This window comes from Solea solea, unplaced genomic scaffold (genome assembly GCF_958295425.1).
Source record: "Solea solea unplaced genomic scaffold, fSolSol10.1 scaffold_35, whole genome shotgun sequence".
Taxonomy (NCBI): Eukaryota; Metazoa; Chordata; class Actinopteri; order Pleuronectiformes; family Soleidae; genus Solea; species Solea solea.
In genome coordinates, this window is record NW_026704150.1 from 330,080 (window position 1) to 357,500 (window position 27,421).

The 27,421-nt window shown below is 51.8% G+C and overlaps 56 non-coding genes across 56 annotated transcripts; 14 read left to right on the forward strand and 42 right to left on the reverse strand.

Moving 5' to 3' along the window:
* Positions 1-348: 348 nt before the first annotated feature.
* Positions 349-512, reverse strand: LOC131453335 (U1 spliceosomal RNA). The gene has a single exon (XR_009238060.1). It is a non-coding gene; the product is annotated as a U1 spliceosomal RNA (small nuclear RNA).
* A 402-nt stretch (positions 513-914) lies between these two features.
* LOC131453276 (5S ribosomal RNA) lies at positions 915-1,033 on the forward strand. The gene has a single exon (XR_009238009.1). It is a non-coding gene; the product is annotated as a 5S ribosomal RNA (ribosomal RNA).
* A 131-nt stretch (positions 1,034-1,164) lies between these two features.
* On the reverse strand, positions 1,165-1,357 carry LOC131453519 (U2 spliceosomal RNA). The gene has a single exon (XR_009238239.1). It is a non-coding gene; the product is annotated as a U2 spliceosomal RNA (small nuclear RNA).
* A 182-nt stretch (positions 1,358-1,539) lies between these two features.
* On the reverse strand, positions 1,540-1,652 carry LOC131453623 (U5 spliceosomal RNA). The gene has a single exon (XR_009238337.1). It is a non-coding gene; the product is annotated as a U5 spliceosomal RNA (small nuclear RNA).
* A 647-nt stretch (positions 1,653-2,299) lies between these two features.
* Positions 2,300-2,463, reverse strand: LOC131453336 (U1 spliceosomal RNA). Its single transcript, XR_009238061.1, has one exon. It is a non-coding gene; the product is annotated as a U1 spliceosomal RNA (small nuclear RNA).
* A 402-nt stretch (positions 2,464-2,865) lies between these two features.
* Positions 2,866-2,984, forward strand: LOC131453277 (5S ribosomal RNA). Its single transcript, XR_009238010.1, has one exon. It is a non-coding gene; the product is annotated as a 5S ribosomal RNA (ribosomal RNA).
* A 149-nt stretch (positions 2,985-3,133) lies between these two features.
* LOC131453497 (U2 spliceosomal RNA) lies at positions 3,134-3,326 on the reverse strand. Its single transcript, XR_009238217.1, has one exon. It is a non-coding gene; the product is annotated as a U2 spliceosomal RNA (small nuclear RNA).
* Positions 3,327-3,506: 180 nt separating this feature from the next.
* LOC131453600 (U5 spliceosomal RNA) lies at positions 3,507-3,618 on the reverse strand. Its single transcript, XR_009238316.1, has one exon. It is a non-coding gene; the product is annotated as a U5 spliceosomal RNA (small nuclear RNA).
* Positions 3,619-4,265: 647 nt separating this feature from the next.
* Positions 4,266-4,429, reverse strand: LOC131453337 (U1 spliceosomal RNA). Its single transcript, XR_009238062.1, has one exon. It is a non-coding gene; the product is annotated as a U1 spliceosomal RNA (small nuclear RNA).
* Positions 4,430-4,831: 402 nt separating this feature from the next.
* On the forward strand, positions 4,832-4,950 carry LOC131453278 (5S ribosomal RNA). The gene has a single exon (XR_009238011.1). It is a non-coding gene; the product is annotated as a 5S ribosomal RNA (ribosomal RNA).
* Positions 4,951-5,099: 149 nt separating this feature from the next.
* LOC131453498 (U2 spliceosomal RNA) lies at positions 5,100-5,292 on the reverse strand. Its single transcript, XR_009238218.1, has one exon. It is a non-coding gene; the product is annotated as a U2 spliceosomal RNA (small nuclear RNA).
* Positions 5,293-5,472: 180 nt separating this feature from the next.
* On the reverse strand, positions 5,473-5,584 carry LOC131453601 (U5 spliceosomal RNA). The gene has a single exon (XR_009238317.1). It is a non-coding gene; the product is annotated as a U5 spliceosomal RNA (small nuclear RNA).
* Positions 5,585-6,231: 647 nt separating this feature from the next.
* Positions 6,232-6,395, reverse strand: LOC131453338 (U1 spliceosomal RNA). Its single transcript, XR_009238063.1, has one exon. It is a non-coding gene; the product is annotated as a U1 spliceosomal RNA (small nuclear RNA).
* A 402-nt stretch (positions 6,396-6,797) lies between these two features.
* LOC131453279 (5S ribosomal RNA) lies at positions 6,798-6,916 on the forward strand. Its single transcript, XR_009238012.1, has one exon. It is a non-coding gene; the product is annotated as a 5S ribosomal RNA (ribosomal RNA).
* Positions 6,917-7,047: 131 nt separating this feature from the next.
* On the reverse strand, positions 7,048-7,240 carry LOC131453477 (U2 spliceosomal RNA). Its single transcript, XR_009238198.1, has one exon. It is a non-coding gene; the product is annotated as a U2 spliceosomal RNA (small nuclear RNA).
* A 179-nt stretch (positions 7,241-7,419) lies between these two features.
* Positions 7,420-7,532, reverse strand: LOC131453574 (U5 spliceosomal RNA). The gene has a single exon (XR_009238291.1). It is a non-coding gene; the product is annotated as a U5 spliceosomal RNA (small nuclear RNA).
* A 644-nt stretch (positions 7,533-8,176) lies between these two features.
* Positions 8,177-8,340, reverse strand: LOC131453339 (U1 spliceosomal RNA). Its single transcript, XR_009238064.1, has one exon. It is a non-coding gene; the product is annotated as a U1 spliceosomal RNA (small nuclear RNA).
* A 402-nt stretch (positions 8,341-8,742) lies between these two features.
* Positions 8,743-8,861, forward strand: LOC131453280 (5S ribosomal RNA). The gene has a single exon (XR_009238013.1). It is a non-coding gene; the product is annotated as a 5S ribosomal RNA (ribosomal RNA).
* A 131-nt stretch (positions 8,862-8,992) lies between these two features.
* On the reverse strand, positions 8,993-9,185 carry LOC131453520 (U2 spliceosomal RNA). Its single transcript, XR_009238240.1, has one exon. It is a non-coding gene; the product is annotated as a U2 spliceosomal RNA (small nuclear RNA).
* Positions 9,186-9,367: 182 nt separating this feature from the next.
* LOC131453624 (U5 spliceosomal RNA) lies at positions 9,368-9,480 on the reverse strand. Its single transcript, XR_009238338.1, has one exon. It is a non-coding gene; the product is annotated as a U5 spliceosomal RNA (small nuclear RNA).
* Positions 9,481-10,127: 647 nt separating this feature from the next.
* On the reverse strand, positions 10,128-10,291 carry LOC131453341 (U1 spliceosomal RNA). The gene has a single exon (XR_009238066.1). It is a non-coding gene; the product is annotated as a U1 spliceosomal RNA (small nuclear RNA).
* A 402-nt stretch (positions 10,292-10,693) lies between these two features.
* LOC131453281 (5S ribosomal RNA) lies at positions 10,694-10,812 on the forward strand. Its single transcript, XR_009238014.1, has one exon. It is a non-coding gene; the product is annotated as a 5S ribosomal RNA (ribosomal RNA).
* Positions 10,813-10,961: 149 nt separating this feature from the next.
* Positions 10,962-11,154, reverse strand: LOC131453499 (U2 spliceosomal RNA). The gene has a single exon (XR_009238219.1). It is a non-coding gene; the product is annotated as a U2 spliceosomal RNA (small nuclear RNA).
* Positions 11,155-11,334: 180 nt separating this feature from the next.
* LOC131453603 (U5 spliceosomal RNA) lies at positions 11,335-11,446 on the reverse strand. Its single transcript, XR_009238319.1, has one exon. It is a non-coding gene; the product is annotated as a U5 spliceosomal RNA (small nuclear RNA).
* A 647-nt stretch (positions 11,447-12,093) lies between these two features.
* LOC131453342 (U1 spliceosomal RNA) lies at positions 12,094-12,257 on the reverse strand. The gene has a single exon (XR_009238067.1). It is a non-coding gene; the product is annotated as a U1 spliceosomal RNA (small nuclear RNA).
* A 402-nt stretch (positions 12,258-12,659) lies between these two features.
* On the forward strand, positions 12,660-12,778 carry LOC131453282 (5S ribosomal RNA). The gene has a single exon (XR_009238015.1). It is a non-coding gene; the product is annotated as a 5S ribosomal RNA (ribosomal RNA).
* A 149-nt stretch (positions 12,779-12,927) lies between these two features.
* Positions 12,928-13,120, reverse strand: LOC131453501 (U2 spliceosomal RNA). The gene has a single exon (XR_009238221.1). It is a non-coding gene; the product is annotated as a U2 spliceosomal RNA (small nuclear RNA).
* A 180-nt stretch (positions 13,121-13,300) lies between these two features.
* On the reverse strand, positions 13,301-13,412 carry LOC131453605 (U5 spliceosomal RNA). Its single transcript, XR_009238320.1, has one exon. It is a non-coding gene; the product is annotated as a U5 spliceosomal RNA (small nuclear RNA).
* A 647-nt stretch (positions 13,413-14,059) lies between these two features.
* Positions 14,060-14,223, reverse strand: LOC131453343 (U1 spliceosomal RNA). Its single transcript, XR_009238068.1, has one exon. It is a non-coding gene; the product is annotated as a U1 spliceosomal RNA (small nuclear RNA).
* A 402-nt stretch (positions 14,224-14,625) lies between these two features.
* On the forward strand, positions 14,626-14,744 carry LOC131453283 (5S ribosomal RNA). The gene has a single exon (XR_009238016.1). It is a non-coding gene; the product is annotated as a 5S ribosomal RNA (ribosomal RNA).
* Positions 14,745-14,893: 149 nt separating this feature from the next.
* On the reverse strand, positions 14,894-15,086 carry LOC131453502 (U2 spliceosomal RNA). Its single transcript, XR_009238222.1, has one exon. It is a non-coding gene; the product is annotated as a U2 spliceosomal RNA (small nuclear RNA).
* Positions 15,087-15,266: 180 nt separating this feature from the next.
* Positions 15,267-15,378, reverse strand: LOC131453606 (U5 spliceosomal RNA). The gene has a single exon (XR_009238321.1). It is a non-coding gene; the product is annotated as a U5 spliceosomal RNA (small nuclear RNA).
* A 647-nt stretch (positions 15,379-16,025) lies between these two features.
* Positions 16,026-16,189, reverse strand: LOC131453344 (U1 spliceosomal RNA). The gene has a single exon (XR_009238069.1). It is a non-coding gene; the product is annotated as a U1 spliceosomal RNA (small nuclear RNA).
* A 402-nt stretch (positions 16,190-16,591) lies between these two features.
* On the forward strand, positions 16,592-16,710 carry LOC131453285 (5S ribosomal RNA). Its single transcript, XR_009238018.1, has one exon. It is a non-coding gene; the product is annotated as a 5S ribosomal RNA (ribosomal RNA).
* A 149-nt stretch (positions 16,711-16,859) lies between these two features.
* On the reverse strand, positions 16,860-17,052 carry LOC131453503 (U2 spliceosomal RNA). Its single transcript, XR_009238223.1, has one exon. It is a non-coding gene; the product is annotated as a U2 spliceosomal RNA (small nuclear RNA).
* Positions 17,053-17,232: 180 nt separating this feature from the next.
* On the reverse strand, positions 17,233-17,344 carry LOC131453616 (U5 spliceosomal RNA). Its single transcript, XR_009238331.1, has one exon. It is a non-coding gene; the product is annotated as a U5 spliceosomal RNA (small nuclear RNA).
* Positions 17,345-17,991: 647 nt separating this feature from the next.
* Positions 17,992-18,155, reverse strand: LOC131453345 (U1 spliceosomal RNA). Its single transcript, XR_009238070.1, has one exon. It is a non-coding gene; the product is annotated as a U1 spliceosomal RNA (small nuclear RNA).
* A 402-nt stretch (positions 18,156-18,557) lies between these two features.
* LOC131453286 (5S ribosomal RNA) lies at positions 18,558-18,676 on the forward strand. The gene has a single exon (XR_009238019.1). It is a non-coding gene; the product is annotated as a 5S ribosomal RNA (ribosomal RNA).
* Positions 18,677-18,825: 149 nt separating this feature from the next.
* On the reverse strand, positions 18,826-19,018 carry LOC131453504 (U2 spliceosomal RNA). The gene has a single exon (XR_009238224.1). It is a non-coding gene; the product is annotated as a U2 spliceosomal RNA (small nuclear RNA).
* A 180-nt stretch (positions 19,019-19,198) lies between these two features.
* LOC131453607 (U5 spliceosomal RNA) lies at positions 19,199-19,310 on the reverse strand. The gene has a single exon (XR_009238322.1). It is a non-coding gene; the product is annotated as a U5 spliceosomal RNA (small nuclear RNA).
* Positions 19,311-19,957: 647 nt separating this feature from the next.
* LOC131453346 (U1 spliceosomal RNA) lies at positions 19,958-20,121 on the reverse strand. Its single transcript, XR_009238071.1, has one exon. It is a non-coding gene; the product is annotated as a U1 spliceosomal RNA (small nuclear RNA).
* Positions 20,122-20,523: 402 nt separating this feature from the next.
* LOC131453287 (5S ribosomal RNA) lies at positions 20,524-20,642 on the forward strand. The gene has a single exon (XR_009238020.1). It is a non-coding gene; the product is annotated as a 5S ribosomal RNA (ribosomal RNA).
* Positions 20,643-20,791: 149 nt separating this feature from the next.
* LOC131453505 (U2 spliceosomal RNA) lies at positions 20,792-20,984 on the reverse strand. The gene has a single exon (XR_009238225.1). It is a non-coding gene; the product is annotated as a U2 spliceosomal RNA (small nuclear RNA).
* Positions 20,985-21,164: 180 nt separating this feature from the next.
* LOC131453614 (U5 spliceosomal RNA) lies at positions 21,165-21,276 on the reverse strand. The gene has a single exon (XR_009238329.1). It is a non-coding gene; the product is annotated as a U5 spliceosomal RNA (small nuclear RNA).
* Positions 21,277-21,923: 647 nt separating this feature from the next.
* On the reverse strand, positions 21,924-22,087 carry LOC131453347 (U1 spliceosomal RNA). The gene has a single exon (XR_009238072.1). It is a non-coding gene; the product is annotated as a U1 spliceosomal RNA (small nuclear RNA).
* A 402-nt stretch (positions 22,088-22,489) lies between these two features.
* On the forward strand, positions 22,490-22,608 carry LOC131453288 (5S ribosomal RNA). Its single transcript, XR_009238021.1, has one exon. It is a non-coding gene; the product is annotated as a 5S ribosomal RNA (ribosomal RNA).
* Positions 22,609-22,757: 149 nt separating this feature from the next.
* Positions 22,758-22,950, reverse strand: LOC131453506 (U2 spliceosomal RNA). Its single transcript, XR_009238226.1, has one exon. It is a non-coding gene; the product is annotated as a U2 spliceosomal RNA (small nuclear RNA).
* A 180-nt stretch (positions 22,951-23,130) lies between these two features.
* On the reverse strand, positions 23,131-23,242 carry LOC131453617 (U5 spliceosomal RNA). Its single transcript, XR_009238332.1, has one exon. It is a non-coding gene; the product is annotated as a U5 spliceosomal RNA (small nuclear RNA).
* A 647-nt stretch (positions 23,243-23,889) lies between these two features.
* On the reverse strand, positions 23,890-24,053 carry LOC131453348 (U1 spliceosomal RNA). Its single transcript, XR_009238073.1, has one exon. It is a non-coding gene; the product is annotated as a U1 spliceosomal RNA (small nuclear RNA).
* Positions 24,054-24,455: 402 nt separating this feature from the next.
* On the forward strand, positions 24,456-24,574 carry LOC131453289 (5S ribosomal RNA). Its single transcript, XR_009238022.1, has one exon. It is a non-coding gene; the product is annotated as a 5S ribosomal RNA (ribosomal RNA).
* A 149-nt stretch (positions 24,575-24,723) lies between these two features.
* Positions 24,724-24,916, reverse strand: LOC131453507 (U2 spliceosomal RNA). The gene has a single exon (XR_009238227.1). It is a non-coding gene; the product is annotated as a U2 spliceosomal RNA (small nuclear RNA).
* A 179-nt stretch (positions 24,917-25,095) lies between these two features.
* On the reverse strand, positions 25,096-25,208 carry LOC131453548 (U5 spliceosomal RNA). The gene has a single exon (XR_009238266.1). It is a non-coding gene; the product is annotated as a U5 spliceosomal RNA (small nuclear RNA).
* Positions 25,209-25,855: 647 nt separating this feature from the next.
* LOC131453349 (U1 spliceosomal RNA) lies at positions 25,856-26,019 on the reverse strand. The gene has a single exon (XR_009238074.1). It is a non-coding gene; the product is annotated as a U1 spliceosomal RNA (small nuclear RNA).
* Positions 26,020-26,421: 402 nt separating this feature from the next.
* LOC131453302 (5S ribosomal RNA) lies at positions 26,422-26,540 on the forward strand. Its single transcript, XR_009238035.1, has one exon. It is a non-coding gene; the product is annotated as a 5S ribosomal RNA (ribosomal RNA).
* A 131-nt stretch (positions 26,541-26,671) lies between these two features.
* Positions 26,672-26,864, reverse strand: LOC131453495 (U2 spliceosomal RNA). Its single transcript, XR_009238215.1, has one exon. It is a non-coding gene; the product is annotated as a U2 spliceosomal RNA (small nuclear RNA).
* A 179-nt stretch (positions 26,865-27,043) lies between these two features.
* LOC131453549 (U5 spliceosomal RNA) lies at positions 27,044-27,156 on the reverse strand. The gene has a single exon (XR_009238267.1). It is a non-coding gene; the product is annotated as a U5 spliceosomal RNA (small nuclear RNA).
* Positions 27,157-27,421: the final 265 nt, after the last annotated feature.

Below are 27,421 nucleotides of genomic sequence, written 5' to 3' on the forward strand. Positions count from 1 at the left end.
GTACAAACTGCCGGGCCGTTTCCCAACTCCTCCGGGCTTCTGAAATGGTGAGCTGCTCCTGGCATCGCTTCAATATCAGGTCAATGTACAGGAGTGGACGGAGCAAGCGCCAAAGTATTAACCCTTGGCATGATGGCCATGGATCCATCTCCAACAATCCAGTTCTACCTACAAAGAGCCGGGAAAGGGAGCATGACATTTCCTTAGAGCTAAAAGACAACACCCACAACCATCCCATTCCCAGCAACTTGGAAAGACTGGGGTCGCTCTGCGAGCACGTGAGAAGCCTGGAGATGGGCACACAAGGCGGAACCTTGGGCGGCTGACCTTTGCTTACAACTACGTCATCGGGGGAGAGCGCGGACGCAGTACCCCACTAGCAAAAATTATGCAGTCAAGATTCCCACGTTTGGGGAATTTGCAGGGGTCAGCACAACCAGAGTGCAATGGCTGAGCCTCGCCCTGGGTGAACCACCTTCTTGATCATGGTATCTCCCCTGCCAGGTAAGTATGAGGTGTACTTGCCCAGCACTGGGTGGCTGTTCCCAGACACAGCTCTTTGGCTGATGGTGCAGGAAATGGATAGTCCCAGAGTCCAATGCCTTGACTCAGGTGCTCGTTAATGCTGTGCTGTGTTCAACTTCAACCTCCAGCACACATTGGAGAGGAAACACTCGACCTTTTCACTGGCATACCTGGCTGTCATTTCCTATCGATTCAGCAACAACTGCACCTGACGGCACCAACAGCAGCTTACCCATCTCGGTGTAGCTTCCTAATACTGGAATAGAGTGTAGCAGGTAGTGGCGATAAAGGCTCAAGTGCAGTGTGTTCGGAAGGCTGCCTTTTGAGCCCCTCCACGAGCAGGGGGCCTTGCCTGGTCTATAAAAGGAGTCTGTGTCACCTGGCAGTCGGCTTACGGCCACACCACCCTGAGCACGCCCGATCTCGTCTGATCTCGGAAGCTAAGCAGGGTCGGGCCTGGTTAGTACTTGGATGGGAGACCGCCTGGGAATACCAGGTGCTGTAAGCTTTTACACTGCAGCACGCTTTTACACTGCTGCTTCCTTACAAGAAACGTGGGCTTGCAATTACGTTGACGCACGGGCACACGTTAATGTCCTTCCAGTTTCAGCCTTGCTTTGGTTTTCACAGAAAAAAAGAGAACGGTGCACCGTTCCTGGTGGCACTGCAATACCAGGTCAATGCAAGGAGTGAAGAGAGCAAGCCCAAGGTTTCACCGCCCAATGCTCAAAAATGCATTTAATATTTAATCCCCATATAGAGGACATATCAGATATTAAACTGAGAAGAACAGATACTACACTTGATCTTAGCCAAAAGGCCGAGAAGCGATGGCCCACCAGTGTCTGGGGCCAACTCAAGATCTTGGCGCACAAGTTACTTGTTGTGGTGCCGTGTTTCTGAAGTGCGCATAACAAAGGCTGCTGCTGCTGCTCACCTCCACCCCCAGGTGATCTAAGTGCACCTCTGAGCCGTGACGGACAGCTGCTTGACATTTGACACACTCAAAGGGCGCAGCCATACAGCAAAGCCCACCAAAAATAACTTAAACTCTTGGACGTTCCTCTCCACGGAAGTCTTTAGTAAAAGGCGAATGACTTGAGCATTTTGAAGAAAAACCAGAGTCAACATAGCCCCTCTCCTTGAGAGCAGCCAAGGAGTCTATCCGCCAGAGTCACCACAGTCTCGGTCGGCCCGGCCGGCCACCTTGGGACAGCCTTTCTTCAACGTTTTTGGTTTGCCGGCCAATCAACCGCCCACATTTGACTGCATGTTTGGAAGCGCATTCTTACCGTTGGTTGTGTGCTGCAGTTTTCTATCAACCGCTGAGGCTGTGGCACATTCCTAGCTCACGGGGGACACCTCCAAGGTTTAGTGGTAGATGTGAGTGCATGAGCAAAGCAGCTCTGTGTCACACCGAGCAGTACAAACTGCCGGGCCGTTTCCCAACTCCTCCGGGCTTCTGAAATGGTGAGCTGCTCCTGGCATCGCTTCAATATCAGGTCAATGTACAGGAGTGGACGGAGCAAGCGCCAAAGTATTAACCCTTGGCATGATGGCCATGGATCCATCTCCAACAATCCAGTTCTACCTACAAAGAGCCGGGAAAGGGAGCATGACATTTCCTTAGAGCTAAAAGACAACACCCACAACCATCCCATTCCCAGCAACTTGGAAAGACTGGGGACGTCGCTCTGCGAGCACGTGAGAAGCCTGGAGATGGGCACACAAGGCGGAACCTTGGACGGCTGACCTTTGCTTACAACTACGTCATCGGGGGAGAGCGCGGACGCAGTACCCCACTAGCAAAAATTATGCAGTCAAGATTCCCACGTTTGGGGAATTTGCAGGGGTCAGCACAACCAGAGTGCAATGGCTGAGCCTCGCCCTGGGTGAACCACCTTCTTGATCATGGTATCTCCCCTGCCAGGTAAGTATGAGGTGTACTTGCCCAGCACTGGGTGGCTGTTCCCAGACACAGCTCTTTGGCTGATGGTGCAGGAAATGGATAGTCCCAGAGTCCAATGCCTTGACTCAGGTGCTCGTTAATGCTGTGCTGTGTTCAACTTCAACCTCCAGCACACATTGGAGAGGAAACACTCGACCTTTTCACTGGCATACCTGGCTGTCATTTCCTATCGATTCAGCAACAACTGCACCTGACGGCACCAACAGCAGCTTACCCATCTCGGTGTAGCTTCCTAATACTGGAATAGAGTGTAGCAGGTAGTGGCGATAAAGGCTCAAGTGCAGTGTGTTCGGAAGGCTGCCTTTTGAGCCCCTCCACGAGCAGGGGGCCTTGCCTGGTCTATAAAAGGAGTCTGTGTCACCTGCCCGTCGGCTTACGGCCACACCACCCTGAGCACGCCCGATCTCGTCTGATCTCGGAAGCTAAGCAGGGTCGGGCCTGGTTAGTACTTGGATGGGAGACCGCCTGGGAATACCAGGTGCTGTAAGCTTTTACACTGCAGCACGCTTTTACACTGCAGCACGCTTTTACACTGCTGCTTCCTTACAAGAAACGTGGGCTTGCAATTACGTTGACGCACGGGCACACGTTAATGTCCTTCCAATTTCAGCCTTGCTTTGGTTTTCACAGAAAAAAAGAGAACGGTGCACCCTTCCTGGTGGCACTGCAATACCAGGTCAATGCAAGGAGTGAAGAGAGCAAGCCCAAGGTTTCACCGCCCAATGCTCAAAAATGCATTTAATATTTAATCCCCATATAGAGGACATATCAGATATTAAACTGATAAGAACAGATACTACACTTGATCTTAGCCAAAAGGCCGAGAAGCGATGGCCCACCAGTGTCTGGGGCCAACTCAAGATCTTGGCGCACAAGTTACTTGTTGTGGTGCCGTGTTTCTGAAGTGCGCATAACAAAGGCTGCTGCTGCTCACCTCCACCCCAAGGTGATCTAAGTGCACCTCTGAGCCGTGACGGACAGCTGCTTGACATTTGACACACTCAAAGGGCGCAGACATACAGCAAAGCCCACCAAAAATAACTTAAACTCTTGGACGTTCCTCTCCACGGAATTCTTTAGTAAAAGGCGAAAGACTTGAGCATTTTGAAGAAAAACCAGAGTCAACATAGCCCCTCTCCTTGAGAGCAGCCAAGGAGTCTATCCGCCAGAGTCACCACAGTCTCGGTCGGCCCGGCCGGCCACCTTGGTACAGCCTTTCTTCAACGTTTTTGGTTTGCCGGCCAATCAACCGCCCACATTTGACTGCATGTTTGGAAGCGCATTCTTACCGTTGGTTGTGTGCTGCAGTTTTCTATCAACCGCTGAGGCTGTGGCACATTCCTCGCTCACGGGGGACACCTCCAAGGTTTAGTGGTAGATGTGAGTGCATGAGCAAAGCAGCTCTGTGTCACACCGAGCAGTACAAACTGCCGGGCCGTTTCCCAACTCCTCCGGGCTTCTGAAATGGTGAGCTGCTCCTGGCATCGCTTCAATATCAGGTCAATGTACAGGAGTGGACGGAGCAAGCGCCAAAGTATTAACCCTTGGCATGATGGCCATGGATCCATCTCCAACAATCCAGTTCTACCTACAAAGAGCCGGGAAAGGGAGCATGACATTTCCTTAGAGCTAAAAGACAACACCCACAACCATCCCATTCCCAGCAACTTGGAAAGACTGGGGATGTCGCTCTGCGAGCACGTGAGAAGCCTGGAGATGGGCACACAAGGCGGAACCTTGGGCGGCTGACCTTTGCTTACAACTACGTCATCGGGGGAGAGCGCGGACGCAGTACCCCACTAGCAAAAATTATGCAGTCAAGATTCCCACGTTTGGGGAATTTGCAGGGGTCAGCACAACCAGAGTGCAATGGCTGAGCCTCGCCCTGGGTGAACCACCTTCTTGATCATGGTATCTCCCCTGCCAGGTAAGTATGAGGTGTACTTGCCCAGCACTGGGTGGCTGTTCCCAGACACAGCTCTTTGGCTGATGGTGCAGGAAATGGATAGTCCCAGAGTCCAATGCCTTGACTCAGGTGCTCATTAATGCTGTGCTGTGTTCAACTTCAACCTCCAGCACACATTGGAGAGGAAACACTCGACCTTTTCACTGGCATACCTGGCTGTCATTTCCTATCGATTCAGCAACAACTGCACCTGACGGCACCAACAGCAGCTTACCCATCTCGGTGTAGCTTCCTAATACTGGAATAGAGTGTAGCAGGTAGTGGCGATAAAGGCTCAAGTGCAGTGTGTTCGGAAGGCTGCCTTTTGAGCCCCTCCACGAGCAGGGGGCCTTGCCTGGTCTATAAAAGGAGTCTGTGTCACCTGCCCGTCGGCTTACGGCCACACCACCCTGAGCACGCCCGATCTCGTCTGATCTCGGAAGCTAAGCAGGGTCGGGCCTGGTTAGTACTTGGATGGGAGACCGCCTGGGAATACCAGGTGCTGTAAGCTTTTACACTGCAGCACGCTTTTACACTGCAGCACGCTTTTACACTGCTGCTTCCTTACAAGAAACGTGGGCTTGCAATTACGTTGACGCACGGGCACACGTTAATGTCCTTCCAATTTCAGCCTTGCTTTGGTTTTCACAGAAAAAAAGAGAACGGTGCACCCTTCCTGGTGGCACTGCAATACCAGGTCAATGCAAGGAGTGAAGAGAGCAAGCCCAAGGTTTCACCGCCCAATGCTCAAAAATGCATTTAATATTTAATCCCCATATAGAGGACATATCAGATATTAAACTGATAAGAACAGATACTACACTTGATCTTAGCCAAAAGGCCGAGAAGCGATGGCCCACCAGTGTCTGGGGCCAACTCAAGATCTTGGCGCACAAGTTACTTGTTGTGGTGCCGTGTTTCTGAAGTGCGCATAACAAAGGCTGCTGCTGCTCACCTCCACCCCAAGGTGATCTAAGTGCACCTCTGAGCCGTGACGGACAGCTGCTTGACATTTGACACACTCAAAGGGCGCAGACATACAGCAAAGCCCACCAAAAATAACTTAAACTCTTGGACGTTCCTCTCCACGGAATTCTTTAGTAAAAGGCGAAAGACTTGAGCATTTTGAAGAAAAACCAGAGTCAACATAGCCCCTCTCCTTGAGAGCAGCCAAGGAGTCTATCCGCCAGAGTCACCACAGTCTCGGTCGGCCCGGCCGGCCACCTTGGGACAGCCTTTCTTCAACGTTTTTGGTTTGCCGGCCAATCAACCGCCCACATTTGACTGCATGTTTGGAAGCGCATTCTTACCGTTGGTTGTGTGCTGCAGTTTTCTATCAACCGCTGAGGCTGTGGCACATTCCTCGCTCACGGGGGACACCTCCAAGGTTTAGTGGTAGATGTGAGTGCATGAGCAAAGCAGCTCTGTGTCACACCGAGCAGTACAAACTGCCGGGCCGTTTCCCAACTCCTCCGGGCTTCTGAAATGGTGAGCTGCTCCTGGCATCGCTTCAATATCAGGTCAATGTACAGGAGTGGACGGAGCAAGCGCCAAAGTATTAACCCTTGGCATGATGGCCATGGATCCATCTCCAACAATCCAGTTCTACCTACAAAGAGCCGGGAAAGGGAGCATGACATTTCCTTAGAGCTAAAAGACAACACCCACAACCATCCCATTCCCAGCAACTTGGAAAGACTGGGGACGTCGCTCTGCGAGCACGTGAGAAGCCTGGAGATGGGCACACAAGGTGGAACCTTGGGCGGCTGACCTTTGCTTACAACTACGTCATCGGGGGAGAGCGCGGACGCAGTACCCCACTAGCAAAAATTATGCAGTCAAGATTCCCACGTTTGGGGAATTTGCAGGGGTCAGCACAACCAGAGTGCAATGGCTGAGCCTCGCCCTGGGTGAACCACCTTCTTGATCATGGTATCTCCCCTGCCAGGTAAGTATGAGGTGTACTTGCCCAGCACTGGGTGGCTGTTCCCAGACACAGCTCTTTGGCTGATGGTGCAGGAAATGGATAGTCCCAGAGTCCAATGCCTTGACTCAGGTGCTCGTTAATGCTGTGCTGTGTTCAACTTCAACCTCCAGCACACATTGGAGAGGAAACACTCGACCTTTTCACTGGCATACCTGGCTGTCATTTCCTATCGATTCAGCAACAACTGCACCTGACGGCACCAACAGCAGCTTACCCATCTCGGTGTAGCTTCCTAATACTGGAATAGAGTGTAGCAGGTAGTGGCGATAAAGGCTCAAGTGCAGTGTGTTCGGAAGGCTGCCTTTTGAGCCCCTCCACGAGCAGGGGGCCTTGCCTGGTCTATAAAAGGAGTCTGTGTCACCTGCCCGTCGGCTTACGGCCACACCACCCTGAGCACGCCCGATCTCGTCTGATCTCGGAAGCTAAGCAGGGTCGGGCCTGGTTAGTACTTGGATGGGAGACCGCCTGGGAATACCAGGTGCTGTAAGCTTTTACACTGCAGCACGCTTTTACACTGCTGCTTCCTTACAAGAAACGTGGGCTTGCAATTACGTTGACGCACGGGCACACGTTAATGTCCTTCCAGTTTCAGCCTTGCTTTGGTTTTCACAGAAAAAAAGAGAACGGTGCACCGTTCCTGGTGGCACTGCAATACCAGGTCAATGCAAGGAGTGAAGAGAGCAAGCCCAAGGTTTCACCGCCCAATGCTCAAAAATGCATTTAATATTTATTCCCCATATAGAGGACATATCAGATATTAAACTGATAAGAACAGATACTACACTTGATCTTAGCCAAAAGGCCGAGAAGCGATGGCCCACCAGTGTCTGGGGCCAACTCAAGATCTTGGCGCACAAGTTACTTGTTGTGGTGCCGTGTTTCTGAAGTGCGCATAACAAAGGCTGCTGCTGCTCACCTCCACCCCCAGGTGATCTAAGTGCACCTCTGAGCCGTGACGGACAGCTGCTTGACATTTGACACACTCAAAGGGCGCAGCCATACAGCAAAGCCCACCAAAAATAACTTAAACTCTTGGACGTTCCTCTACACGGAAGTCTTTAGTAAAAGGCGAAAGACTTGAGCATTTTGAAGAAAAACCAGAGTCAACATAGCCCCTCTCCTTGAGAGCAGCCAAGGAGTCTATCCGCCAGAGTCACCACAGTCTCGGTCGGCCCGGCCGGCCACCTTGGGACAGCCTTTCTTCAACGTTTTTGGGTTGCCGGCCAATCAACCGCCCACATTTGACTGCATTTTTGGAAGCGCATTCTTACCGTTGGTTGTGTGCTGCAGTTTTCTATCAACCGCTGAGGCTGTGGCACATTCCTCGCTCACGGGGGACACCTCCAAGGTTTAGTGGTAGATGTGAGTGCATGAGCAAAGCAGCTCTGTGTCACACCGAGCAGTACAAACTGCCGGGCCGTTTCCCAACTCCTCCGGGCTTCTGAAATGGTGAGCTGCTCCTGGCACCGCTTCAATATCAGGTCAATGTACAGGAGTGGACGGAGCAAGCGCCAAAGTATTAACCCTTGGCATGATGGCCATGGATCCATCTCCAACAATCCAGTTCTACCTACAAAGAGCCGGGAAAGGGAGCATGACATTTCCTTAGAGCTAAAAGACAACACCCACAACCATCCCATTCCCAGCAACTTGGAAAGACTGGGGTCGCTCTGCGAGCACGTGAGAAGCCTGGAGATGGGCACACAAGGCGGAACCTTGGGCGGCTGACCTTTGCTTACAACTACGTCATCGGGGGAGAGCGCGGACGCAGTACCCCACTAGCAAAAATTATGCAGTCAAGATTCCCACGTTTGGGGAATTTGCAGGGGTCAGCACAACCAGAGTGCAATGGCTGAGCCTCGCCCTGGGTGAACCACCTTCTTGATCATGGTATCTCCCCTGCCAGGTAAGTATGAGGTGTACTTGCCCAGCACTGGGTGGCTGTTCCCAGACACAGCTCTTTGGCTGATGGTGCAGGAAATGGATAGTCCCAGAGTCCAATGCCTTGACTCAGGTGCTCGTTAATGCTGTGCTGTGTTCAACTTCAACCTCCAGCACACATTGGAGAGGAAACACTCGACCTTTTCACTGGCATACCTGGCTGTCATTTCCTATCGATTCAGCAACAACTGCACCTGACGGCACCAACAGCAGCTTACCCATCTCGGTGTAGCTTCCTAATACTGGAATAGAGTGTAGCAGGTAGTGGCGATAAAGGCTCAAGTGCAGTGTGTTCGGAAGGCTGCCTTTTGAGCCCCTCCACGAGCAGGGGGCCTTGCCTGGTCTATAAAAGGAGTCTGTGTCACCTGGCAGTCGGCTTACGGCCACACCACCCTGAGCACGCCCGATCTCGTCTGATCTCGGAAGCTAAGCAGGGTCGGGCCTGGTTAGTACTTGGATGGGAGACCGCCTGGGAATACCAGGTGCTGTAAGCTTTTACACTGCAGCACGCTTTTACACTGCTGCTTCCTTACAAGAAACGTGGGCTTGCAATTACGTTGACGCACGGGCACACGTTAATGTCCTTCCAGTTTCAGCCTTGCTTTGGTTTTCACAGAAAAAAAGAGAACGGTGCACCGTTCCTGGTGGCACTGCAATACCAGGTCAATGCAAGGAGTGAAGAGAGCAAGCCCAAGGTTTCACCGCCCAATGCTCAAAAATGCATTTAATATTTAATCCCCATATAGAGGACATATCAGATATTAAACTGAGAAGAACAGATACTACACTTGATCTTAGCCAAAAGGCCGAGAAGCGATGGCCCACCAGTGTCTGGGGCCAACTCAAGATCTTGGCGCACAAGTTACTTGTTGTGGTGCCGTGTTTCTGAAGTGCGCATAACAAAGGCTGCTGCTGCTGCTCACCTCCACCCCCAGGTGATCTAAGTGCACCTCTGAGCCGTGACGGACAGCTGCTTGACATTTGACACACTCAAAGGGCGCAGCCATACAGCAAAGCCCACCAAAAATAACTTAAACTCTTGGACGTTCCTCTCCACGGAAGTCTTTAGTAAAAGGCGAATGACTTGAGCATTTTGAAGAAAAACCAGAGTCAACATAGCCCCTCTCCTTGAGAGCAGCCAAGGAGTCTATCCGCCAGAGTCACCACAGTCTCGGTCGGCCCGGCCGGCCACCTTGGGACAGCCTTTCTTCAACGTTTTTGGTTTGCCGGCCAATCAACCGCCCACATTTGACTGCATGTTTGGAAGCGCATTCTTACCGTTGGTTGTGTGCTGCAGTTTTCTATCAACCGCTGAGGCTGTGGCACATTCCTAGCTCACGGGGGACACCTCCAAGGTTTAGTGGTAGATGTGAGTGCATGAGCAAAGCAGCTCTGTGTCACACCGAGCAGTACAAACTGCCGGGCCGTTTCCCAACTCCTCCGGGCTTCTGAAATGGTGAGCTGCTCCTGGCATCGCTTCAATATCAGGTCAATGTACAGGAGTGGACGGAGCAAGCGCCAAAGTATTAACCCTTGGCATGATGGCCATGGATCCATCTCCAACAATCCAGTTCTACCTACAAAGAGCCGGGAAAGGGAGCATGACATTTCCTTAGAGCTAAAAGACAACACCCACAACCATCCCATTCCCAGCAACTTGGAAAGACTGGGGACGTCGCTCTGCGAGCACGTGAGAAGCCTGGAGATGGGCACACAAGGCGGAACCTTGGACGGCTGACCTTTGCTTACAACTACGTCATCGGGGGAGAGCGCGGACGCAGTACCCCACTAGCAAAAATTATGCAGTCAAGATTCCCACGTTTGGGGAATTTGCAGGGGTCAGCACAACCAGAGTGCAATGGCTGAGCCTCGCCCTGGGTGAACCACCTTCTTGATCATGGTATCTCCCCTGCCAGGTAAGTATGAGGTGTACTTGCCCAGCACTGGGTGGCTGTTCCCAGACACAGCTCTTTGGCTGATGGTGCAGGAAATGGATAGTCCCAGAGTCCAATGCCTTGACTCAGGTGCTCGTTAATGCTGTGCTGTGTTCAACTTCAACCTCCAGCACACATTGGAGAGGAAACACTCGACCTTTTCACTGGCATACCTGGCTGTCATTTCCTATCGATTCAGCAACAACTGCACCTGACGGCACCAACAGCAGCTTACCCATCTCGGTGTAGCTTCCTAATACTGGAATAGAGTGTAGCAGGTAGTGGCGATAAAGGCTCAAGTGCAGTGTGTTCGGAAGGCTGCCTTTTGAGCCCCTCCACGAGCAGGGGGCCTTGCCTGGTCTATAAAAGGAGTCTGTGTCACCTGCCCGTCGGCTTACGGCCACACCACCCTGAGCACGCCCGATCTCGTCTGATCTCGGAAGCTAAGCAGGGTCGGGCCTGGTTAGTACTTGGATGGGAGACCGCCTGGGAATACCAGGTGCTGTAAGCTTTTACACTGCAGCACGCTTTTACACTGCAGCACGCTTTTACACTGCTGCTTCCTTACAAGAAACGTGGGCTTGCAATTACGTTGACGCACGGGCACACGTTAATGTCCTTCCAATTTCAGCCTTGCTTTGGTTTTCACAGAAAAAAAGAGAACGGTGCACCCTTCCTGGTGGCACTGCAATACCAGGTCAATGCAAGGAGTGAAGAGAGCAAGCCCAAGGTTTCACCGCCCAATGCTCAAAAATGCATTTAATATTTAATCCCCATATAGAGGACATATCAGATATTAAACTGATAAGAACAGATACTACACTTGATCTTAGCCAAAAGGCCGAGAAGCGATGGCCCACCAGTGTCTGGGGCCAACTCAAGATCTTGGCGCACAAGTTACTTGTTGTGGTGCCGTGTTTCTGAAGTGCGCATAACAAAGGCTGCTGCTGCTCACCTCCACCCCCAGGTGATCTAAGTGCACCTCTGAGCCGTGACGGACAGCTGCTTGACATTTGACACACTCAAAGGGCGCAGACATACAGCAAAGCCCACCAAAAATAACTTAAACTCTTGGACGTTCCTCTCCACGGAATTCTTTAGTAAAAGGCGAAAGACTTGAGCATTTTGAAGAAAAACCAGAGTCAACATAGCCCCTCTCCTTGAGAGCAGCCAAGGAGTCTATCCGCCAGAGTCACCACAGTCTCGGTCGGCCCGGCCGGCCACCTTGGGACAGCCTTTCTTCAACGTTTTTGGTTTGCCGGCCAATCAACCGCCCACATTTGACTGCATGTTTGGAAGCGCATTCTTACCGTTGGTTGTGTGCTGCAGTTTTCTATCAACCGCTGAGGCTGTGGCACATTCCTCGCTCACGGGGGACACCTCCAAGGTTTAGTGGTAGATGTGAGTGCATGAGCAAAGCAGCTCTGTGTCACACCGAGCAGTACAAACTGCCGGGCCGTTTGCCAACTCCTCCGGGCTTCTGAAATGGTGAGCTGCTCCTGGCATCGCTTCAATATCAGGTCAATGTACAGGAGTGGACGGAGCAAGCGCCAAAGTATTAACCCTTGGCATGATGGCCATGGATCCATCTCCAACAATCCAGTTCTACCTACAAAGAGCCGGGAAAGGGAGCATGACATTTCCTTAGAGCTAAAAGACAACACCCACAACCATCCCATTCCCAGCAACTTGGAAAGACTGGGGACGTCGCTCTGCGAGCACGTGAGAAGCCTGGAGATGGGCACACAAGGCGGAACCTTGGACGGCTGACCTTTGCTTACAACTACGTCATCGGGGGAGAGCGCGGACGCAGTACCCCACTAGCAAAAATTATGCAGTCAAGATTCCCACGTTTGGGGAATTTGCAGGGGTCAGCACAACCAGAGTGCAATGGCTGAGCCTCGCCCTGGGTGAACCACCTTCTTGATCATGGTATCTCCCCTGCCAGGTAAGTATGAGGTGTACTTGCCCAGCACTGGGTGGCTGTTCCCAGACACAGCTCTTTGGCTGATGGTGCAGGAAATGGATAGTCCCAGAGTCCAATGCCTTGACTCAGGTGCTCGTTAATGCTGTGCTGTGTTCAACTTCAACCTCCAGCACACATTGGAGAGGAAACACTCGACCTTTTCACTGGCATACCTGGCTGTCATTTCCTATCGATTCAGCAACAACTGCACCTGACGGCACCAACAGCAGCTTACCCATCTCGGTGTAGCTTCCTAATACTGGAATAGAGTGTAGCAGGTAGTGGCGATAAAGGCTCAAGTGCAGTGTGTTCGGAAGGCTGCCTTTTGAGCCCCTCCACGAGCAGGGGGCCTTGCCTGGTCTATAAAAGGAGTCTGTGTCACCTGCCCGTCGGCTTACGGCCACACCACCCTGAGCACGCCCGATCTCGTCTGATCTCGGAAGCTAAGCAGGGTCGGGCCTGGTTAGTACTTGGATGGGAGACCGCCTGGGAATACCAGGTGCTGTAAGCTTTTACACTGCAGCACGCTTTTACACTGCAGCACGCTTTTACACTGCTGCTTCCTTACAAGAAACGTGGGCTTGCAATTACGTTGACGCACGGGCACACGTTAATGTCCTTCCAATTTCAGCCTTGCTTTGGTTTTCACAGAAAAAAAGAGAACGGTGCACCCTTCCTGGTGGCACTGCAATACCAGGTCAATGCAAGGAGTGAAGAGAGCAAGCCCAAGGTTTCACCGCCCAATGCTCAAAAATGCATTTAATATTTAATCCCCATATAGAGGACATATCAGATATTAAACTGATAAGAACAGATACTACACTTGATCTTAGCCAAAAGGCCGAGAAGCGATGGCCCACCAGTGTCTGGGGCCAACTCAAGATCTTGGCGCACAAGTTACTTGTTGTGGTGCCGTGTTTCTGAAGTGCGCATAACAAAGGCTGCTGCTGCTCACCTCCACCCCCAGGTGATCTAAGTGCACCTCTGAGCCGTGACGGACAGCTGCTTGACATTTGACACACTCAAAGGGCGCAGACATACAGCAAAGCCCACCAAAAATAACTTAAACTCTTGGACGTTCCTCTCCACGGAATTCTTTAGTAAAAGGCGAAAGACTTGAGCATTTTGAAGAAAAACCAGAGTCAACATAGCCCCTCTCCTTGAGAGCAGCCAAGGAGTCTATCCGCCAGAGTCACCACAGTCTCGGTCGGCCCGGCCGGCCACCTTGGGACAGCCTTTCTTCAACGTTTTTGGTTTGCCGGCCAATCAACCGCCCACATTTGACTGCATGTTTGGAAGCGCATTCTTACCGTTGGTTGTGTGCTGCAGTTTTCTATCAACCGCTGAGGCTGTGGCACATTCCTCGCTCACGGGGGACACCTCCAAGGTTTAGTGGTAGATGTGAGTGCATGAGCAAAGCAGCTCTGTGTCACACCGAGCAGTACAAACTGCCGGGCCGTTTCCCAACTCCTCCGGGCTTCTGAAATGGTGAGCTGCTCCTGGCATCGCTTCAATATCAGGTCAATGTACAGGAGTGGACGGAGCAAGCGCCAAAGTATTAACCCTTGGCATGATGGCCATGGATCCATCTCCAACAATCCAGTTCTACCTACAAAGAGCCGGGAAAGGGAGCATGACATTTCCTTAGAGCTAAAAGACAACACCCACAACCATCCCATTCCCAGCAACTTGGAAAGACTGGGGACGTCGCTCTGCGAGCACGTGAGAAGCCTGGAGATGGGCACACAAGGCGGAACCTTGGACGGCTGACCTTTGCTTACAACTACGTCATCGGGGGAGAGCGCGGACGCAGTACCCCACTAGCAAAAATTATGCAGTCAAGATTCCCACGTTTGGGGAATTTGCAGGGGTCAGCACAACCAGAGTGCAATGGCTGAGCCTCGCCCTGGGTGAACCACCTTCTTGATCATGGTATCTCCCCTGCCAGGTAAGTATGAGGTGTACTTGCCCAGCACTGGGTGGCTGTTCCCAGACACAGCTCTTTGGCTGATGGTGCAGGAAATGGATAGTCCCAGAGTCCAATGCCTTGACTCAGGTGCTCGTTAATGCTGTGCTGTGTTCAACTTCAACCTCCAGCACACATTGGAGAGGAAACACTCGACCTTTTCACTGGCATACCTGGCTGTCATTTCCTATCGATTCAGCAACAACTGCACCTGACGGCACCAACAGCAGCTTACCCATCTCGGTGTAGCTTCCTAATACTGGAATAGAGTGTAGCAGGTAGTGGCGATAAAGGCTCAAGTGCAGTGTGTTCGGAAGGCTGCCTTTTGAGCCCCTCCACGAGCAGGGGGCCTTGCCTGGTCTATAAAAGGAGTCTGTGTCACCTGCCCGTCGGCTTACGGCCACACCACCCTGAGCACGCCCGATCTCGTCTGATCTCGGAAGCTAAGCAGGGTCGGGCCTGGTTAGTACTTGGATGGGAGACCGCCTGGGAATACCAGGTGCTGTAAGCTTTTACACTGCAGCACGCTTTTACACTGCAGCACGCTTTTACACTGCTGCTTCCTTACAAGAAACGTGGGCTTGCAATTACGTTGACGCACGGGCACACGTTAATGTCCTTCCAATTTCAGCCTTGCTTTGGTTTTCACAGAAAAAAAGAGAACGGTGCACCCTTCCTGGTGGCACTGCAATACCAGGTCAATGCAAGGAGTGAAGAGAGCAAGCCCAAGGTTTCACCGCCCAATGCTCAAAAATGCATTTAATATTTAATCCCCATATAGAGGACATATCAGATATTAAACTGATAAGAACAGATACTACACTTGATCTTAGCCAAAAGGCCGAGAAGCGATGGCCCACCAGTGTCTGGGGCCAACTCAAGATCTTGGCGCACAAGTTACTTGTTGTGGTGCCGTGTTTCTGAAGTGCGCATAACAAAGGCTGCTGCTGCTCACCTCCACCCCCAGGTGATCTAAGTGCACCTCTGAGCCGTGACGGACAGCTGCTTGACATTTGACACACTCAAAGGGCGCAGACATACAGCAAAGCCCACCAAAAATAACTTAAACTCTTGGACGTTCCTCTCCACGGAATTCTTTAGTAAAAGGCGAAAGACTTGAGCATTTTGAAGAAAAACCAGAGTCAACATAGCCCCTCTCCTTGAGAGCAGCCAAGGAGTCTATCCGCCAGAGTCACCACAGTCTCGGTCGGCCCGGCCGGCCACCTTGGGACAGCCTTTCTTCAACGTTTTTGGTTTGCCGGCCAATCAACCGCCCACATTTGACTGCATGTTTGGAAGCGCATTCTTACCGTTGGTTGTGTGCTGCAGTTTTCTATCAACCGCTGAGGCTGTGGCACATTCCTCGCTCACGGGGGACACCTCCAAGGTTTAGTGGTAGATGTGAGTGCATGAGCAAAGCAGCTCTGTGTCACACCGAGCAGTACAAACTGCCGGGCCGTTTCCCAACTCCTCCGGGCTTCTGAAATGGTGAGCTGCTCCTGGCATCGCTTCAATATCAGGTCAATGTACAGGAGTGGACGGAGCAAGCGCCAAAGTATTAACCCTTGGCATGATGGCCATGGATCCATCTCCAACAATCCAGTTCTACCTACAAAGAGCCGGGAAAGGGAGCATGACATTTCCTTAGAGCTAAAAGACAACACCCACAACCATCCCATTCCCAGCAACTTGGAAAGACTGGGGATGTCGCTCTGCGAGCACGTGAGAAGCCTGGAGATGGGCACACAAGGCGGAACCTTGGGCGGCTGACCTTTGCTTACAACTACGTCATCGGGGGAGAGCGCGGACGCAGTACCCCACTAGCAAAAATTATGCAGTCAAGATTCCCACGTTTGGGGAATTTGCAGGGGTCAGCACAACCAGAGTGCAATGGCTGAGCCTCGCCCTGGGTGAACCACCTTCTTGATCATGGTATCTCCCCTGCCAGGTAAGTATGAGGTGTACTTGCCCAGCACTGGGTGGCTGTTCCCAGACACAGCTCTTTGGCTGATGGTGCAGGAAATGGATAGTCCCAGAGTCCAATGCCTTGACTCAGGTGCTCGTTAATGCTGTGCTGTGTTCAACTTCAACCTCCAGCACACATTGGAGAGGAAACACTCAACCTTTTCACTGGCATACCTGGCTGTCATTTCCTATCGATTCAGCAACAACTGCACCTGACGGCACCAACAGCAGCTTACCCATCTCGGTGTAGCTTCCTAATACTGGAATAGAGTGTAGCAGGTAGTGGCGATAAAGGCTCAAGTGCAGTGTGTTCGGAAGGCTGCCTTTTGAGCCCCTCCACGAGCAGGGGGCCTTGCCTGGTCTATAAAAGGAGTCTGTGTCACCTGCCCGTCGGCTTACGGCCACACCACCCTGAGCACGCCCGATCTCGTCTGATCTCGGAAGCTAAGCAGGGTCGGGCCTGGTTAGTACTTGGATGGGAGACCGCCTGGGAATACCAGGTGCTGTAAGCTTTTACACTGCAGCACGCTTTTACACTGCAGCACGCTTTTACACTGCTGCTTCCTTACAAGAAACGTGGGCTTGCAATTACGTTGACGCACGGGCACACGTTAATGTCCTTCCAATTTCAGCCTTGCTTTGGTTTTCACAGAAAAAAAGAGAACGGTGCACCCTTCCTGGTGGCACTGCAATACCAGGTCAATGCAAGGAGTGAAGAGAGCAAGCCCAAGGTTTCACCGCCCAATGCTCAAAAATGCATTTAATATTTAATCCCCATATAGAGGACATATCAGATATTAAACTGATAAGAACAGATACTACACTTGATCTTAGCCAAAAGGCCGAGAAGCGATGGCCCACCAGTGTCTGGGGCCAACTCAAGATCTTGGCGCACAAGTTACTTGTTGTGGTGCCGTGTTTCTGAAGTGCGCATAACAAAGGCTGCTGCTGCTCACCTCCACCCCCAGGTGATCTAAGTGCACCTCTGAGCCGTGACGGACAGCTGCTTGACATTTGACACACTCAAAGGGCGCAGACATACAGCAAAGCCCACCAAAAATAACTTAAACTCTTGGACGTTCCTCTCCACGGAATTCTTTAGTAAAAGGCGAAAGACTTGAGCATTTTGAATAAAAACCAGAGTCAACATAGCCCCTCTCCTTGAGAGCAGCCAAGGAGTCTATCCGCCAGAGTCACCACAGTCTCGGTCGGCCCGGCCGGCCACCTTGGGACAGCCTTTCTTCAACGTTTTTGGTTTGCCGGCCAATCAACCGCCCACATTTGACTGCATGTTTGGAAGCGCATTCTTACCGTTGGTTGTGTGCTGCAGTTTTCTATCAACCGCTGAGGCTGTGGCACATTCCTCGCTCACGGGGGACACCTCCAAGGTTTAGTGGTAGATGTGAGTGCATGAGCAAAGCAGCTCTGTGTCACACCGAGCAGTACAAACTGCCGGGCCGTTTCCCAACTCCTCCGGGCTTCTGAAATGGTGAGCTGCTCCTGGCATCGCTTCAATATCAGGTCAATGTACAGGAGTGGACGGAGCAAGCGCCAAAGTATTAACCCTTGGCATGATGGCCATGGATCCATCTCCAACAATCCAGTTCTACCTACAAAGAGCCGGGAAAGGGAGCATGACATTTCCTTAGAGCTAAAAGACAACACCCACAACCATCCCATTCCCAGCAACTTGGAAAGACTGGGGATGTCGCTCTGCGAGCACGTGAGAAGCCTGGAGATGGGCACACAAGGCGGAACCTTGGGCGGCTGACCTTTGCTTACAACTACGTCATCGGGGGAGAGCGCGGACGCAGTACCCCACTAGCAAAAATTATGCAGTCAAGATTCCCACGTTTGGGGAATTTGCAGGGGTCAGCACAACCAGAGTGCAATGGCTGAGCCTCGCCCTGGGTGAACCACCTTCTTGATCATGGTATCTCCCCTGCCAGGTAAGTATGAGGTGTACTTGCCCAGCACTGGGTGGCTGTTCCCAGACACAGCTCTTTGGCTGATGGTGCAGGAAATGGATAGTCCCAGAGTCCAATGCCTTGACTCAGGTGCTCGTTAATGCTGTGCTGTGTTCAACTTCAACCTCCAGCACACATTGGAGAGGAAACACTCAACCTTTTCACTGGCATACCTGGCTGTCATTTCCTATCGATTCAGCAACAACTGCACCTGACGGCACCAACAGCAGCTTACCCATCTCGGTGTAGCTTCCTAATACTGGAATAGAGTGTAGCAGGTAGTGGCGATAAAGGCTCAAGTGCAGTGTGTTCGGAAGGCTGCCTTTTGAGCCCCTCCACGAGCAGGGGGCCTTGCCTGGTCTATAAAAGGAGTCTGTGTCACCTGCCCGTCGGCTTACGGCCACACCACCCTGAGCACGCCCGATCTCGTCTGATCTCGGAAGCTAAGCAGGGTCGGGCCTGGTTAGTACTTGGATGGGAGACCGCCTGGGAATACCAGGTGCTGTAAGCTTTTACACTGCAGCACGCTTTTACACTGCAGCACGCTTTTACACTGCTGCTTCCTTACAAGAAACGTGGGCTTGCAATTACGTTGACGCACGGGCACACGTTAATGTCCTTCCAATTTCAGCCTTGCTTTGGTTTTCACAGAAAAAAAGAGAACGGTGCACCCTTCCTGGTGGCACTGCAATACCAGGTCAATGCAAGGAGTGAAGAGAGCAAGCCCAAGGTTTCACCGCCCAATGCTCAAAAATGCATTTAATATTTAATCCCCATATAGAGGACATATCAGATATTAAACTGATAAGAACAGATACTACACTTGATCTTAGCCAAAAGGCCGAGAAGCGATGGCCCACCAGTGTCTGGGGCCAACTCAAGATCTTGGCGCACAAGTTACTTGTTGTGGTGCCGTGTTTCTGAAGTGCGCATAACAAAGGCTGCTGCTGCTCACCTCCACCCCCAGGTGATCTAAGTGCACCTCTGAGCCGTGACGGACAGCTGCTTGACATTTGACACACTCAAAGGGCGCAGACATACAGCAAAGCCCACCAAAAATAACTTAAACTCTTGGACGTTCCTCTCCACGGAATTCTTTAGTAAAAGGCGAAAGACTTGAGCATTTTGAAGAAAAACCAGAGTCAACATAGCCCCTCTCCTTGAGAGCAGCCAAGGAGTCTATCCGCCAGAGTCACCACAGTCTCGGTCGGCCCGGCCGGCCACCTTGGGACAGCCTTTCTTCAACGTTTTTGGTTTGCCGGCCAATCAACCGCCCACATTTGACTGCATGTTTGGAAGCGCATTCTTACCGTTGGTTGTGTGCTGCAGTTTTCTATCAACCGCTGAGGCTGTGGCACATTCCTCGCTCACGGGGGACACCTCCAAGGTTTAGTGGTAGATGTGAGTGCATGAGCAAAGCAGCTCTGTGTCACACCGAGCAGTACAAACTGCCGGGCCGTTTCCCAACTCCTCCGGGCTTCTGAAATGGTGAGCTGCTCCTGGCATCGCTTCAATATCAGGTCAATGTACAGGAGTGGACGGAGCAAGCGCCAAAGTATTAACCCTTGGCATGATGGCCATGGATCCATCTCCAACAATCCAGTTCTACCTACAAAGAGCCGGGAAAGGGAGCATGACATTTCCTTAGAGCTAAAAGACAACACCCACAACCATCCCATTCCCAGCAACTTGGAAAGACTGGGGATGTCGCTCTGCGAGCACGTGAGAAGCCTGGAGATGGGCACACAAGGCGGAACCTTGGGCGGCTGACCTTTGCTTACAACTACGTCATCGGGGGAGAGCGCGGACGCAGTACCCCACTAGCAAAAATTATGCAGTCAAGATTCCCACGTTTGGGGAATTTGCAGGGGTCAGCACAACCAGAGTGCAATGGCTGAGCCTCGCCCTGGGTGAACCACCTTCTTGATCATGGTATCTCCCCTGCCAGGTAAGTATGAGGTGTACTTGCCCAGCACTGGGTGGCTGTTCCCAGACACAGCTCTTTGGCTGATGGTGCAGGAAATGGATAGTCCCAGAGTCCAATGCCTTGACTCAGGTGCTCGTTAATGCTGTGCTGTGTTCAACTTCAACCTCCAGCACACATTGAAGAGGAAACACTCGACCTTTTCACTGGCATACCTGGCTGTCATTTCCTATCGATTCAGCAACAACTGCACCTGACGGCACCAACAGCAGCTTACCCATCTCGGTGTAGCTTCCTAATACTGGAATAGAGTGTAGCAGGTAGTGGCGATAAAGGCTCAAGTGCAGTGTGTTCGGAAGGCTGCCTTTTGAGCCCCTCCACGAGCAGGGGGCCTTGCCTGGTCTATAAAAGGAGTCTGTGTCACCTGCCCGTCGGCTTACGGCCACACCACCCTGAGCACGCCCGATCTCGTCTGATCTCGGAAGCTAAGCAGGGTCGGGCCTGGTTAGTACTTGGATGGGAGACCGCCTGGGAATACCAGGTGCTGTAAGCTTTTACACTGCAGCACGCTTTTACACTGCAGCACGCTTTTACACTGCTGCTTCCTTACAAGAAACGTGGGCTTGCAATTACGTTGACGCACGGGCACACGTTAATGTCCTTCCAATTTCAGCCTTGCTTTGGTTTTCACAGAAAAAAAGAGAACGGTGCACCCTTCCTGGTGGCACTGCAATACCAGGTCAATGCAAGGAGTGAAGAGAGCAAGCCCAAGGTTTCACCGCCCAATGCTCAAAAATGCATTTAATATTTAATCCCCATATAGAGGACATATCAGATATTAAACTGATAAGAACAGATACTACACTTGATCTTAGCCAAAAGGCCGAGAAGCGATGGCCCACCAGTGTCTGGGGCCAACTCAAGATCTTGGCGCACAAGTTACTTGTTGTGGTGCCGTGTTTCTGAAGTGCGCATAACAAAGGCTGCTGCTGCTCACCTCCACCCCCAGGTGATCTAAGTGCACCTCTGAGCCGTGACGGACAGCTGCTTGACATTTGACACACTCAAAGGGCGCAGACATACAGCAAAGCCCACCAAAAATAACTTAAACTCTTGGACGTTCCTCTCCACGGAATTCTTTAGTAAAAGGCGAAAGACTTGAGCATTTTGAAGATAAACCAGAGTCAACATAGCCCCTCTCCTTGAGAGCAGCCAAGGAGTCTATCCGCCAGAGTCACCACAGTCTCGGTCGGCCCGGCCGGCCACCTTGGGACAGCCTTTCTTCAACGTTTTTGGTTTGCCGGCCAATCAACCGCCCACATTTGACTGCATGTTTGGAAGCGCATTCTTACCGTTGGTTGTGTGCTGCAGTTTTCTATCAACCGCTGAGGCTGTGGCACATTCCTCGCTCACGGGGGACACCTCCAAGGTTTAGTGGTAGATGTGAGTGCATGAGCAAAGCAGCTCTGTGTCACACCGAGCAGTACAAACTGCCGGGCCGTTTCCCAACTCCTCCGGGCTTCTGAAATGGTGAGCTGCTCCTGGCATCGCTTCAATATCAGGTCAATGTACAGGAGTGGACGGAGCAAGCGCCAAAGTATTAACCCTTGGCATGATGGCCATGGATCCATCTCCAACAATCCAGTTCTACCTACAAAGAGCCGGGAAAGGGAGCATGACATTTCCTTAGAGCTAAAAGACAACACCCACAACCATCCCATTCCCAGCAACTTGGAAAGACTGGGGATGTCGCTCTGCGAGCACGTGAGAAGCCTGGAGATGGGCACACAAGGCGGAACCTTGGGCGGCTGACCTTTGCTTACAACTACGTCATCGGGGGAGAGCGCGGACGCAGTACCCCACTAGCAAAAATTATGCAGTCAAGATTCCCACGTTTGGGGAATTTGCAGGGGTCAGCACAACCAGAGTGCAATGGCTGAGCCTCGCCCTGGGTGAACCACCTTCTTGATCATGGTATCTCCCCTGCCAGGTAAGTATGAGGTGTACTTGCCCAGCACTGGGTGGCTGTTCCCAGACACAGCTCTTTGGCTGATGGTGCAGGAAATGGATAGTCCCAGAGTCCAATGCCTTGACTCAGGTGCTCGTTAATGCTGTGCTGTGTTCAACTTCAACCTCCAGCACACATTGAAGAGGAAACACTCGACCTTTTCACTGGCATACCTGGCTGTCATTTCCTATCGATTCAGCAACAACTGCACCTGACGGCACCAACAGCAGCTTACCCATCTCGGTGTAGCTTCCTAATACTGGAATAGAGTGTAGCAGGTAGTGGCGATAAAGGCTCAAGTGCAGTGTGTTCGGAAGGCTGCCTTTTGAGCCCCTCCACGAGCAGGGGGCCTTGCCTGGTCTATAAAAGGAGTCTGTGTCACCTGCCCGTCGGCTTACGGCCACACCACCCTGAGCACGCCCGATCTCGTCTGATCTCGGAAGCTAAGCAGGGTCGGGCCTGGTTAGTACTTGGATGGGAGACCGCCTGGGAATACCAGGTGCTGTAAGCTTTTACACTGCAGCACGCTTTTACACTGCAGCACGCTTTTACACTGCTGCTTCCTTACAAGAAACGTGGGCTTGCAATTACGTTGACGCACGGGCACACGTTAATGTCCTTCCAATTTCAGCCTTGCTTTGGTTTTCACAGAAAAAAAGAGAACGGTGCACCCTTCCTGGTGGCACTGCAATACCAGGTCAATGCAAGGAGTGAAGAGAGCAAGCCCAAGGTTTCACCGCCCAATGCTCAAAAATGCATTTAATATTTAATCCCCATATAGAGGACATATCAGATATTAAACTGATAAGAACAGATACTACACTTGATCTTAGCCAAAAGGCCGAGAAGCGATGGCCCACCAGTGTCTGGGGCCAACTCAAGATCTTGGCGCACAAGTTACTTGTTGTGGTGCCGTGTTTCTGAAGTGCGCATAACAAAGGCTGCTGCTGCTCACCTCCACCCCCAGGTGATCTAAGTGCACCTCTGAGCCGTGACGGACAGCTGCTTGACATTTGACACACTCAAAGGGCGCAGACATACAGCAAAGCCCACCAAAAATAACTTAAACTCTTGGACGTTCCTCTCCACGGAATTCTTTAGTAAAAGGCGAAAGACTTGAGCATTTTGAATAAAAACCAGAGTCAACATAGCCCCTCTCCTTGAGAGCAGCCAAGGAGTCTATCCGCCAGAGTCACCACAGTCTCGGTCGGCCCGGCCGGCCACCTTGGGACAGCCTTTCTTCAACGTTTTTGGTTTGCCGGCCAATCAACCGCCCACATTTGACTGCATGTTTGGAAGCGCATTCTTACCGTTGGTTGTGTGCTGCAGTTTTCTATCAACCGCTGAGGCTGTGGCACATTCCTCGCTCACGGGGGACACCTCCAAGGTTTAGTGGTAGATGTGAGTGCATGAGCAAAGCAGCTCTGTGTCACACCGAGCAGTACAAACTGCCGGGCCGTTTCCCAACTCCTCCGGGCTTCTGAAATGGTGAGCTGCTCCTGGCATCGCTTCAATATCAGGTCAATGTACAGGAGTGGACGGAGCAAGCGCCAAAGTATTAACCCTTGGCATGATGGCCATGGATCCATCTCCAACAATCCAGTTCTACCTACAAAGAGCCGGGAAAGGGAGCATGACATTTCCTTAGAGCTAAAAGACAACACCCACAACCATCCCATTCCCAGCAACTTGGAAAGACTGGGGATGTCGCTCTGCGAGCACGTGAGAAGCCTGGAGATGGGCACACAAGGCGGAACCTTGGGCGGCTGACCTTTGCTTACAACTACGTCATCGGGGGAGAGCGCGGACGCAGTACCCCACTAGCAAAAATTATGCAGTCAAGATTCCCACGTTTGGGGAATTTGCAGGGGTCAGCACAACCAGAGTGCAATGGCTGAGCCTCGCCCTGGGTGAACCACCTTCTTGATCATGGTATCTCCCCTGCCAGGTAAGTATGAGGTGTACTTGCCCAGCACTGGGTGGCTGTTCCCAGACACAGCTCTTTGGCTGATGGTGCAGGAAATGGATAGTCCCAGAGTCCAATGCCTTGACTCAGGTGCTCGTTAATGCTGTGCTGTGTTCAACTTCAACCTCCAGCACACATTGAAGAGGAAACACTCGACCTTTTCACTGGCATACCTGGCTGTCATTTCCTATCGATTCAGCAACAACTGCACCTGACGGCACCAACAGCAGCTTACCCATCTCGGTGTAGCTTCCTAATACTGGAATAGAGTGTAGCAGGTAGTGGCGATAAAGGCTCAAGTGCAGTGTGTTCGGAAGGCTGCCTTTTGAGCCCCTCCACGAGCAGGGGGCCTTGCCTGGTCTATAAAAGGAGTCTGTGTCACCTGCCCGTCGGCTTACGGCCACACCACCCTGAGCACGCCCGATCTCGTCTGATCTCGGAAGCTAAGCAGGGTCGGGCCTGGTTAGTACTTGGATGGGAGACCGCCTGGGAATACCAGGTGCTGTAAGCTTTTACACTGCAGCACGCTTTTACACTGCAGCACGCTTTTACACTGCTGCTTCCTTACAAGAAACGTGGGCTTGCAATTACGTTGACGCACGGGCACACGTTAATGTCCTTCCAATTTCAGCCTTGCTTTGGTTTTCACAGAAAAAAAGAGAACGGTGCACCCTTCCTGGTGGCACTGCAATACCAGGTCAATGCAAGGAGTGAAGAGAGCAAGCCCAAGGTTTCACCGCCCAATGCTCAAAAATGCATTTAATATTTAATCCCCATATAGAGGACATATCAGATATTAAACTGATAAGAACAGATACTACACTTGATCTTAGCCAAAAGGCCGAGAAGCGATGGCCCACCAGTGTCTGGGGCCAACTCAAGATCTTGGCGCACAAGTTACTTGTTGTGGTGCCGTGTTTCTGAAGTGCGCATAACAAAGGCTGCTGCTGCTCACCTCCACCCCCAGGTGATCTAAGTGCACCTCTGAGCCGTGACGGACAGCTGCTTGACATTTGACACACTCAAAGGGCGCAGCCATACAGCAAAGCCCACCAAAAATAACTTAAACTCTTGGACGTTCCTCTCCACGGAAGTCTTTAGTAAAAGGCGAAAGACTTGAGCATTTTGAAGAAAAACCAGAGTCAACATAGCCCCTCTCCTTGAGAGCAGCCAAGGAGTCTATCCGCCAGAGTCACCACAGTCTCGGTCGGCCCGGCCGGCCACCTTGGGACAGCCTTTCTTCAACGTTTTTGGTTTGCCGGCCAATCAACCGCCCACATTTGACTGCATGTTTGGAAGCGCATTCTTACCGTTGGTTGTGTGCTGCAGTTTTCTATCAACCGCTGAGGCTGTGGCACATTCCTCGCTCACGGGGGACACCTCCAAGGTTTAGTGGTAGATGTGAGTGCATGAGCAAAGCAGCTCTGTGTCACACCGAGCAGTACAAACTGCCGGGCCGTTTCCCAACTCCTCCGGGCTTCTGAAATGGTGAGCTGCTCCTGGCATCGCTTCAATATCAGGTCAATGTACAGTAGTGGACGGAGCAAGCGCCAAAGTATTAACCCTTGGCATGATGGCCATGGATCCATCTCCAACAATCCAGTTCTACCTACAAAGAGCCGGGAAAGGGAGCATGACATTTCCTTAGAGCTAAAAGACAACACCCACAACCATCCCATTCCCAGCAACTTGGAAAGACTGGGGACGTCGCTCTGCGAGCATGTGAGAAGCCTGGAGATGGGCACACAAGGTGGAACCTTGGGCGGCTGGCCTTTGCTTACAACTACGTCATCGGGGGAGAGCGCGGACGCAGTACCCCACTAGCAAAAATTATGCAGTCAAGATTCCCACGTTTGGGGAATTTGCAGGGGTCAGCACAACCAGAGTGCAATGGCTGAGCCTCGCCCTGGGTGAACCACCTTCTTGATCATGGTATCTCCCCTGCCAGGTAAGTATGAGGTGTACTTGCCCAGCACTGGGTGGCTGTTCCCAGACACAGCTCTTTGGCTGATGGTGCAGGAAATGGATAGTCCCAGAGTCCAATGCCTTGACTCAGGTGCTCGTTAATGCTGTGCTGTGTTCAACTTCAACCTCCAGCACACATTGGAGAGGAAACACTCGACCTTTTCACTGGCATACCTGGCTGTCATTTCCTATCGATTCAGCAACAACTGCACCTGACGGCACCAACAGCAGCTTACCCATCTCGGTGTAGCTTCCTAATACTGGAATAGAGTGTAGCAGGTAGTGGCGATAAAGGCTCAAGTGCAGTGTGTTCGGAAGGCTGCCTTTTGAGCCCCTCCACGAGCAGGGGGCCTTGCCTGGTCTATAAAAGGAGTCTGTGTCACCTGCCCGTCGGCTTTCGGCCACACCACCCTGAGCACGCCCGATCTCGTCTGATCTCGGAAGCTAAGCAGGGTCGGGCCTGGTTAGTACTTGGATGGGAGACCGCCTGGGAATACCAGGTGCTGTAAGCTTTTACACTGCAGCACGCTTTTACACTGCTGCTTCCTTACAAGAAACGTGGGCTTGCAATTACGTTGACGCACGGGCACACGTTAATGTCCTTCCAGTTTCAGCCTTGCTTTGGTTTTCACAGAAAAAAAGAGAACGGTGCACCGTTCCTGGTGGCACTGCAATACCAGGTCAATGCAAGGAGTGAAGAGAGCAAGCCCAAGGTTTCACCGCCCAATGCTCAAAAATGCTTTTAATATTTAATCCCCATATAGAGGATATATCAGATATTAAACTGATAAGAACAGATACTACTCTTGATCTTAGCCAAAAGGCCGAGAAGCGATGGCCCACCAGTGTCTGGGGCCAACTCAAGATCTTGGCGCACAAGTTACTTGTTGTGGTGCCGTGTTTCTGAAGTGCGCATAACAAAGGCTGCTGCTGCTCACCTCCACCCCCAGGTGATCTAAGTGCACCTCTGAGCCGTGACGGACAGCTGCTTGACATTTGACACACTCAAAGGGCGCAGCCATACAGCAAAGCCCACCAAAAATAACTTAAACTCTTGGACGTTCCTCTCCACGGAAGTCTTTAGTAAAAGGCGAAAGACTTGAGCATTTTGAAGAAAAACCAGAGTCAACATAGCCCCTCTCCTTGAGAGCAGCCAAGGAGTCTATCCGCCAGAGTCACCACAGTCTCGGTCGGCCCGGCCGGCCACCTTGGGACAGCCTTTCTTCAACGTTTTTGGTTTGCCGGCCAATCAACCGCCCACATTTGACTGCATGTTTGGAAGCGCATTCTTACCGTTGGTTGTGTGCTGCAGTTTTCTATCAACCGCTGAGGCTGTGGCACATTCCTCGCTCACGGGGGACACCTCCAAGGTTTAGTGGTAGATGTGAGTGCA